The sequence below is a fragment of the Triticum dicoccoides genome, chromosome 1A (assembly GCF_002162155.2).
Source record: "Triticum dicoccoides isolate Atlit2015 ecotype Zavitan chromosome 1A, WEW_v2.0, whole genome shotgun sequence".
In the NCBI taxonomy this organism is placed as follows: Eukaryota; Viridiplantae; Streptophyta; class Magnoliopsida; order Poales; family Poaceae; genus Triticum; species Triticum dicoccoides.
Genome location: NC_041380.1, coordinates 561389209 through 561398419, shown reverse-complemented (window position 1 = coordinate 561398419; position 9211 = coordinate 561389209).

Genomic DNA, 9211 nt, shown 5'->3' with positions numbered 1-9211 from the left:
GGCCCGTCCGGTTGGGCGTGCATGTACCTCGAGTCGCTCGCCATCTGTGGATCCGCCGCGGTCACACGCCTCGTGTCACTGGCGCAGTTGGATCCAAGCCTTCCAAGCCCAGTTGCACGGAGGCAGTGGATTCCTACTGGAGTAACTACAACAATGGAGCTCGGGTTACCTCCCAGGACCGACGGAGAGCCACTCAGACGACTAACTCCTCCTCATCTCCACAGGGGATGAGGTCCCAGTCGATGAATCTGGAGCTGTTGGACTCGGATCTGGTGCCTGCTATGTTGGAGAAGGCCGGAAATCATCGGAGAGCTACTGGGAGGCTGAGCGGACTGAAAATGGAATGAGGTGGCAAATGGCTAGGGTTGGTACGAGATGGGATTTTCTTTCGAGGGGGGTTCAGATTGTGGATAGGAACGGAATATTTTGAGGTCGGAGTGGGCCGGTCTAAGATGACAATGTGTCCGTGCGTCTCATATTCACTCCACATATAAGCTGAAGTTAAAAAGTGTTAGACAGCCCAGACATTTGGGGTGAATTTAGAAGGTTCCGGTTGGATGATAATTTTGTGACTGAGCAGTGTGCCTAGGTAAACGACCGCAAGTCTGCCTAGCTGTTTAGAAGGGTTTGGATGAGTCCGGTTGTATTTATGGAAGACCTACAGCCCGACCGAACCAGATGTCAAACATTTCCGTAGAAAGAAGAAAACATTGCCAATGGCCACGCTCCTTTCCCGTTCGCCTCGGCGCCTCCTCCGCTTCCTCAAACCCCAAACCCTACTCTCCCCGGCATTGACCTCGTCTTCCCCTCCCCACGATCTCCCGGCGAGGATTCCGCCGCCGGGATGGAGTGCGCCGCCGCAGTGGCAGTGGCACCGGCACCGCGCCCTATGGACACACTCCAACCCTCAGAACTCCGGGACCTGCGACGCTGGCCTGGCCGCTGCTCCAGGCGCGTCGTCCCTCCCGTTGCGCATGAGAAGGGGTCGCGCGGCGTCGACCGACGTCGCCGAGGTGCCCGCCGACAAGGGCGTGGGCGCCAACGGGGCACACCAGGCGGCCGCCAAGGAAGGTTCATCCTCAGATTTAATCGCTCTCTCTCTCTCTCTCTCTCTCTCTCTCTCTCTCCAAATTTCGTTCTAGCGTTGATGAATGCCAAGGATTGCTTCTCCATTATACTGTATTTCAGTATCTTCGCTCGTGTGTTGGATGCGGTCTTTTCATTTGGATCTGTCGCGTGTTAACACTTAACGGGTGAGGGTTACACTGACAGAGATGCATTACACAGTGAACTACCAAGGAAAATGGATATACTAATGGAATTTAGTTTATTTTAGGCAGCCCAATAACTATTTCAGAAATTCCTAATAAATTCTAGAGGGCCACTTAGCCGATTTGTGTAAGGCAAGGGTGATGTAGACCGAACCTCGATGGCGAGATTCAATCCGTTGTTGCGGCCCGACCTTTCACGACACTCCACCTTCAGCAGCAGTAGCCTCTCATCCGCGCACGCGATATGCACGAAATAGAGGGTTTGAACCTTACGGCCCAGCACGAGAAAATCAATCTCGACGATGATACTCACGCGCAAAAACAATTTCTACAAAGAAATCGCAACACAGAGGTTTTCTAAAGATCCCTCTAAAACTTGATACGGATGTCTACCCTTGAAAACACATCGTGTCTATTTTATCAAATAACCTGCTTTACATGGTGCACATATATGACCTTTTATAGTGGTCGACCAATCTAACTTGCGTGGCAAACTCAACCCATCCATCTGCCTTTTACATCTCAGCAAATATACCAAATTTAATAAACCGACTTAAACTTGCCTGCATAATCTACTTGGACTCTACCTTAGTAACCACATGGCCGTATACGCTGCCGGTGGCCCCAGCCAACAGCCTTCAAGGAGAGTTGACGACATGCACAACTTCCTTTGCTCGTACGTTTCTTGAGAGGTAAAAATATGACCAAAAATATTGTGACCAGCCCCCGTCGTCTGAACCATATACGTGCAGCAAACACATCCTCCACTTTAATTAATTGGCCCCCAGAGCAATAGTATCTCCATCCACCATGCATGTACGTGAAAAATCTAACTTCCTCACAAGGATCAGTACTTGTTTGTTTATCTGCTAAAATAAATGTCTCTAGCCTGGTTTGACTCTCACGCCTTGTATTTTGCACAATACCAACTGATGACTCTGGTTCAACCTTAATATTCTCCTCACTAGGATACATCATATTATCAAGCCGAGCTGCCATAACTTGACCCAGACCAGCGTCTTGTACATCATGGTGGTCGTCGATACAAACAATTTTAGCGTTGGCCATATCAAAGGGATACTACTAAAGTTTACTCCCACATTGCTAGTTTAATGGGAGTTGGACCTCCTTATAAGGGAGGTTCTTTCCCCACTTGTACGAGCATGAGAATAAGAGGGATATCCACGCGCGCTCCTCCTCCGCCGTCCGCCTCGGCACGACGCGCCGCGCCGCGTCGCATCTCCCTTCGTTGCTTCACCTCCTGCCGCAGCCTCTTCGCGTCCTTCTCCTGTGCCTATATAAGAGAGGTCGCTCCTCTCCAGAGAGACACAACAGAAGCTCCTCTTCCTCTCGCCACAAAGTTCCGACCATTGCGCTGCTGCTACATTCTTCCCCATCCCGTCTTGCAGCGTGCACCGCAGGTCGGGACAGTAGGCCTCTGAAACCGCACATTTTGAGTCCTGTACGGGAGAAGGGTGATAAGGTTTTTGGGGAGCGCTCAGCGCGACTACTGGCTGCTTCATCACGGACGATCCGGTCGCCGACGACTACTTCCCCGACGAAGACTTTTTCCCCGACGTCCACGACCTCCTCGACGACATGGCAGGCGAGGACACCGACCCCAAGTCCAGCGCTTCTGCTGCTGCTGTCCCGTACGTGTTCTTGTCTTTCCTGTTAAAGGTTCTGCCGCAGTTCCTTGTTCTAGTCCTTGTCCTACACATGATAGGTTCTACTTCATATATGCTACTTGCTATACTGTTTGCTTTAGATATGATAGGCTACGGTTCATATATGCAGAAGTTATTTACCTTCTCTCTGTCACAACGCATGACTTGTTTTATCTCTACTATATTAGTCATGTGTTATCTAGTATTTCTGTTAATAAAATTATTTGGTAAATTGCTCATATTTCCAACAATCTAAAAACCTTATTATAGGCAATTTACCCCAAGTGATTTTCTGCTTCCATGAGACCTCCTATGTTTGAGGGTATCCACTATAAGAGGTGGCGCGTGAGAGCAGTCTTATGATTTCAAACCATGAGTTGCTATGACGCCACTCACGGCAAACCTGAAGGAGAGCTTGATGCTCAACAGGCACAAGCTTTTCAGAAAATGGATACTCTGTTTAAGGCTGCTCTCTTGAGTGTTCTTGGTGAGAACATAGTTGATGCTTATGCGTCAATTGATAATGGAAAAGATATGTGGGATGCACTCGAGGCCAAGTTTGGGGTCTCGGATGCTGGCACTGAGCTGTACATCATGGAGCAATTCTATGATTATAGGATGACTCAAGAGCGCTCCGTGATTGAGCAAGCTCATGAGATACAGTCATTTGCTAGAGAACTTGAGCACTTCAGTTGTATGCTACCGGACAAGTTTGTTGCCGGAGGTATCGTCACTAAGATTCCTCCTTCATGGAGGAACTTTGCTACCTTGCTGAAGCATAAGAGGCAGGAGTTTTCCGTCCCGGATCTTATTGGCACTCTTGATGTGGAAGAAAAGGCAAGAGCAAAGGACACATGTGCTCGAGGTATTGAGGAAGGATCTAGTGCCAATGTGGTACAGAAGCAGAACTTGCAGCCCCACAAGTTCAAGAACAAGGGCAAGTTTGATGGAAAAGCAAAGTTTGATGGGAAGAACAAGGCTGTGCAACACACAAACTTCAAGAAGAAGAATGGCAAGAAGAAAGGTGCTTGTCATGTGTGTGGGGATTCTGATCATTGGGCTCCTAGTTGCCCTAATCGCTATGACAAGCGTCATCGTGGGAAAGGCGGAAAGACCGCTAATGTTGTCATTGGAGACACTGACATGAAGGATGCTGGGTATGGTATATTTCCCACTATTCTTTCAGTATGTCATTCTCCTGACTGGTTGATTGACACGGATGCTAATGTGCATGTATGCGGTGATATTTCCATGTTTTCGTCTTATCAGACTGCAGGGACTTCAACCGTGCTGATGGGCAATGGTTCAAGTGCTTCTGTTCGTGGTGTTGGCACGGTCGATCTGAAGTTTACTTCGGGGAATATCGTGCGATTGAAGAACGTGCATTATGTCCCCTCCGTCAATAAAAATCTTGTTAGCGGATCTCTTATGTGTAGAGATGGCTACAAGATTGTCTTTGAGTCGAATAAATTTGTAATATCCAAGTATGGAACCTTTGTTGGTAAAGGCTATGAGTCAGGAGGCTTGTTTCGTTTATCCTTATCAGACGTTTGCAATAAAGTTGTTAATCATATTTGCAACAATAGTGAATCCAATGTGTGTCATTCACGTCTTTGTCATGTTAACTTTGGTTGCATGTCGCGACTAGCGAAGTTGAACTTAATCCCTAGTTTCACCACCGTCAAGGGATCTAAGTGTCAAGTGGGTGTGCAAGCTAAGCAACCTCGTAAGTCTCACACGACTGCAGAAATAAGAAATCTTGCACCACTAGAGCTCATACATTCAGATCTATGTGAAATGAATGGTGTGTTGACAAAAGGTGGAAAGAAATATTTCATGATGTTAATTGATGACTCCACTAGATACTGCTGTGTGTATCTTCTGAAATCTAAGGATGAGGCTTTGAACTTTTTCAAGATCTATAAAGCTGAAGTGGAAAACCAACTTGATCGAAAAATCAAGAGGCTTAGGTCCGACCATGGTGGAGAGTATTTTTCCAATGAGTTTGATGCTTTTTGTGCGGAACATGGTATAATCCATGAGAGGACTCCTCCCTACTCACCTCAGTCAAATGGTTAACGCCATGTTAGATACATCGGGTCTCTCCAAGGCATGGTGGGGGGAGGCGATATTGACAGCATGTCATGTCCTGAACCGAGTCCCCACAAAGAACAAAGAGATAACTCCATTCGAGGAATGGGAGAAAAAAAGGTTAAAACTCTCTTATCTGCGAACATGGGGTTGTTTGGCGAAAGTCAATGCTCCAATTTCAAAGAAGTGGAAGCTTGGACCAAAGACCGTGGATTGTGTTTTCCTGGCATATGCTTTTCATAGCATTGGCTATAGATTCTTGGTTGTAAAATGTGAGGTACCTGACATGCATGTCGGTACGATCATGGAGTCGAATGATGCGACTTTCTTTGAAGATATCTTTCCCATGAAGGATATGGCTACCTCATCTAATCAGGAGATGCCTAGTTCATCGAATCAGGAACCAGTTACAATTACCGAACCTACAATTTTGATGGAACACTTTGAAAGTCCTGTGGAGGAGAACAATGAAGTTCCTATTAGGAGCAAGAGACAGAGGACTGCAAAGTCCTTTGGTGATGATTTTCTTGTTTACCTCATAGATGACACTCCCAGTTCTATTTCAGAGGCCTATGCATCAGAAGATGCTGACTACTGGAAGGAAGCGGTTCGTAGCGAGATGGATTCCATCTTGGCAAATGAAACTTGGGAGATAACTGATCGTCCTTATGGGTGCAAACCTATAGGATGCAAATGGGTATTTAAGAAGAAGCTTAGGCTTGATGGTACTATTGAAAAGTACAAGGCTCGGCTCGTGGCTAAGGGTTATACCCAAAAGGAAGGTGAAGACTTCCTTGATACTTACTCACCCATGGCTCGACTGACCACTATTCGAGTTCTACTTTCACTAGTTGCCTCGCATGGTCTTCTCGTTCATCAAATGAATGTTAAGACTGCTTTCCTAAATGGAGAGTTGGACGAGGAAATTTATATGGAACAACCAGATGGGTTTGTACTAGATGGTCAGGAAGGGAAAGTGTGCAAGTTGCTGAAGTCTTTGTACGGACTTAAGCAAGCACCCAAACAATGGCATGAGAAGTTTGAAAGAACTTTAACAGCTGCAGGCTTTGTTGTGAATGTAGCTGACAAATGTGTGTACTATCGTCATGGTGGGGGCAAGGGAGTTATCCTGTGCTTGTATGTTGATGACATACTGATTTTCGGAACCAATCTGAATGTTATTAAGGTGGTCAAGGATTTCCTAATCTCGTTGTTTTGAGATGAAGGATTTAGGAGTGGCTGATGTCATTCTGAACATCAAGTTGTTGAGAGACGATGATGGTGGGATTACATTGCTTCAATCTCACTATGTGGAAAAGATCTTGAGTCGCTTTGGCTATAGTGACTGCAAGCCCTCTCCAACACCGTATGATGCTAGTGTGTTGCTTCGAAAGAATCGAAGATTTGCTAGAGACCAATTGAAGTATTCTCATATTATTGGCTCGCTTATGTACTTAGCCAGTGCTACAAGACCTGACATCTCTTTTGCTGTTAGCAAACTGAGTCGGTTTGTTTCAAAACCAGGAGATGTGCATTGGAAAGCTCTAGAAAGAGTTTTGCATTATTTGAAAGGCACTGCAAATTATGGAATTCACTACACCGGGCATCCAAAGGTGCTTGAAGGGTATAGTGACTCAAACTGGATCTCATATGCTAATGAGATAAAGGCCACGAGCGGTTATGTATTCACTCATGGAGGTGGCGCTGTTTCTTGGAAGTCTTGCAAGCAGACCATCTTAACGAGGTCAACAATGGAAGCAGAACTCACAACACTAGATACAGCTACGGTTGAAGCAGACTGGCTTCGCCGGCTCTTGAATGACTTGCCGGTTGTTGAGAAACCTGTACCAGATGTCCTTATGAACTGCGACAATCAAACTGTGATCACGAAAGTGAGCAGTTCAAAGGATACCATGAAGTCATCAAGACACGTTCAGAGAAGGTTAAAGTTTGTCAGAAAAATGAAAAACTCCGGAGTTATTGCGTTGGATTATATCCAAACGTCTAAAAATCTGGCAGATCCTTTTACCAAGGGTCTATCACGTAATGTGATAGATAATGCATCAAGGGAGATGGGTATGAGACCCACAATATGAGTTGTTCACAGTGGTAACCTATTCTTTGTGATCGGAGATCCCATTAATTAGATGTGGAAGACAAGTTGTTGGTCAACTGAGAGGAGAGTATCCTTACTATTCACAATACCACTCCATGAAGATGCAATACTCTCCTAATCTGCATGGCAGGTTGATGTATATCTTAATGTGTTCTAAGTGGCTTATTTAAGCAGAGATGTTATCCTGCAGAACATCTTTTGAAGAACACACCTATATGAGTCTGATTGTCAAACGTCGCAATCTATGAGAGTAGGGTTCTCTCTAGTAAACTCATGAAAGGTCACGGAGTATGACGCATAAGCTCCACCCGCGGGGAAGATCCACGGTAGCCACGTATCGGTCAAGGCTTTATGTGAAGCTAGATTCGCAGAAAACTTGCAGTTCAAGGCCCAGTCCACTGTTCAAGTTACTTACTAGTGTAGCATAGAGTTCTTGGTGGAAGTTTAACTTAACAGTCTCCACTGCAGTACCGGTATATAAAATAGTGTTTTGGAACCAAAGGCAAATTTTTGTGTGCCTCTGGGATCTGGTGGGGGATTGCTGGAATTTAGTCTATTTTGGGCAGCCCAATAACTATTTCAGAAATTCCTAATAAATCCTAGAGGCCCACTTAGCCCATTTGTGCAAGGCAAGGGATACTACTAAATTTTAGTCCCACATTGCTAGTTTAGTGGGAGTTGGACCTCCTTATAAGGGAGGTTCTTTCCCCACTTGTACGAGCATGAGAACAAGAGGGATATTCACGCGCGCTCCTCCTCCGCCGCCCGCCACGCCTCACCTCATCACGACGCGCCGCGCTGCTAGTTGCGGGAATGAGCCGAGCCGATATCTAAATTTTTGCCACGCACGACGGGTATACGAAAGGTCATGTGGGAGTTGAAACGTTTTCTGTAGTGGACACTGAATTCGAACGGCGCGCCTCTTCGACCGCTGCCTGTTCGCTTCGTCTCCCTTTGTTGCTTCACCTCCTGCCGCAGCCTCTTCGCGTCCTTCTCCTGTGCCTATATAAGAGAGGTCGCTCCTCTCCAAAGAGACACAACAGAACCTCCTCTTCCTCTCACCACAAAGTTCCGACCACTGTGCTGCTGCTACGTTCTTCCCCATCCCGTCTTGCAGCGTGCACCGCAGGTCGGGACAGTAGGCCTCCGAAACCGCACCTTTTGAGTCCTGTACAGGAGAAGGGTGATAAGGTTTTTGGGGAGCGCTCAGCGCGACTACTGGCTGCTTCATCACGGACGATCTGGTCGCCGACGACTTCTTCCTCGACGTCCACGACCTCCTCGACGACATGGCAGACGAGGACACCGACCCCAAGTCCAGCGCTTCTACTGCTGCTGTCCCGTACGTGTTCTTCTCTTTCCTGTTAAAGGTTCTGCTGCAGTTCCTTGTTCTAGTCCTTGTCCTACACATGATAGGTTCTACTTCATATATGCTACTTGTTATACTGTCTGCTTTAGATATGATAGGCTACGGTTCATATATGCAGAAGCTATTTACCTTCTCTTTGTCAGAACGCATGACTTGTTTTATCTCTACTATATTAGTCATGCATTGTCTAGTATTTCTGTTAATAAAATTATTTGGTAAATTGCTCATATTTCCAACATATACTTGTAAATTTATTGATGTTTTCATCTTGGTTGCTAATTATTATGGCATAAAGGCTGCTAAAGAAAATTACAACACAAAGTTTGCAGTTCCTGCCTAAATGCAGTGCTCGTTCACACAGTATGCATTCACTTTCTTCAGTCAATTTTTGTCTACAAAACGAGATGCTATCGCTAGCCTCTTCACTTTGTTCGGTCAATTTTTGTCGAGATAATATGCTAGCCTCTTAATTGTTAGCAGGGGTAATTTCCTGAACCGGAGACATTCACTAAGGCTTTGTTCGGTTGGTGGAGATGCAATCCCCTAGTGGCTTCAATCCATCCAGGGATTGGGTGACTCCCACCCCGTCACCCGATCCCCACTTCATTCCCACACCAAAATCTCTGTCACAGAATGCCATTCGGTTAGACCTCTTGCAGTCTTGCCAATGGAGCAAATATAATATTTCAAAGAATCA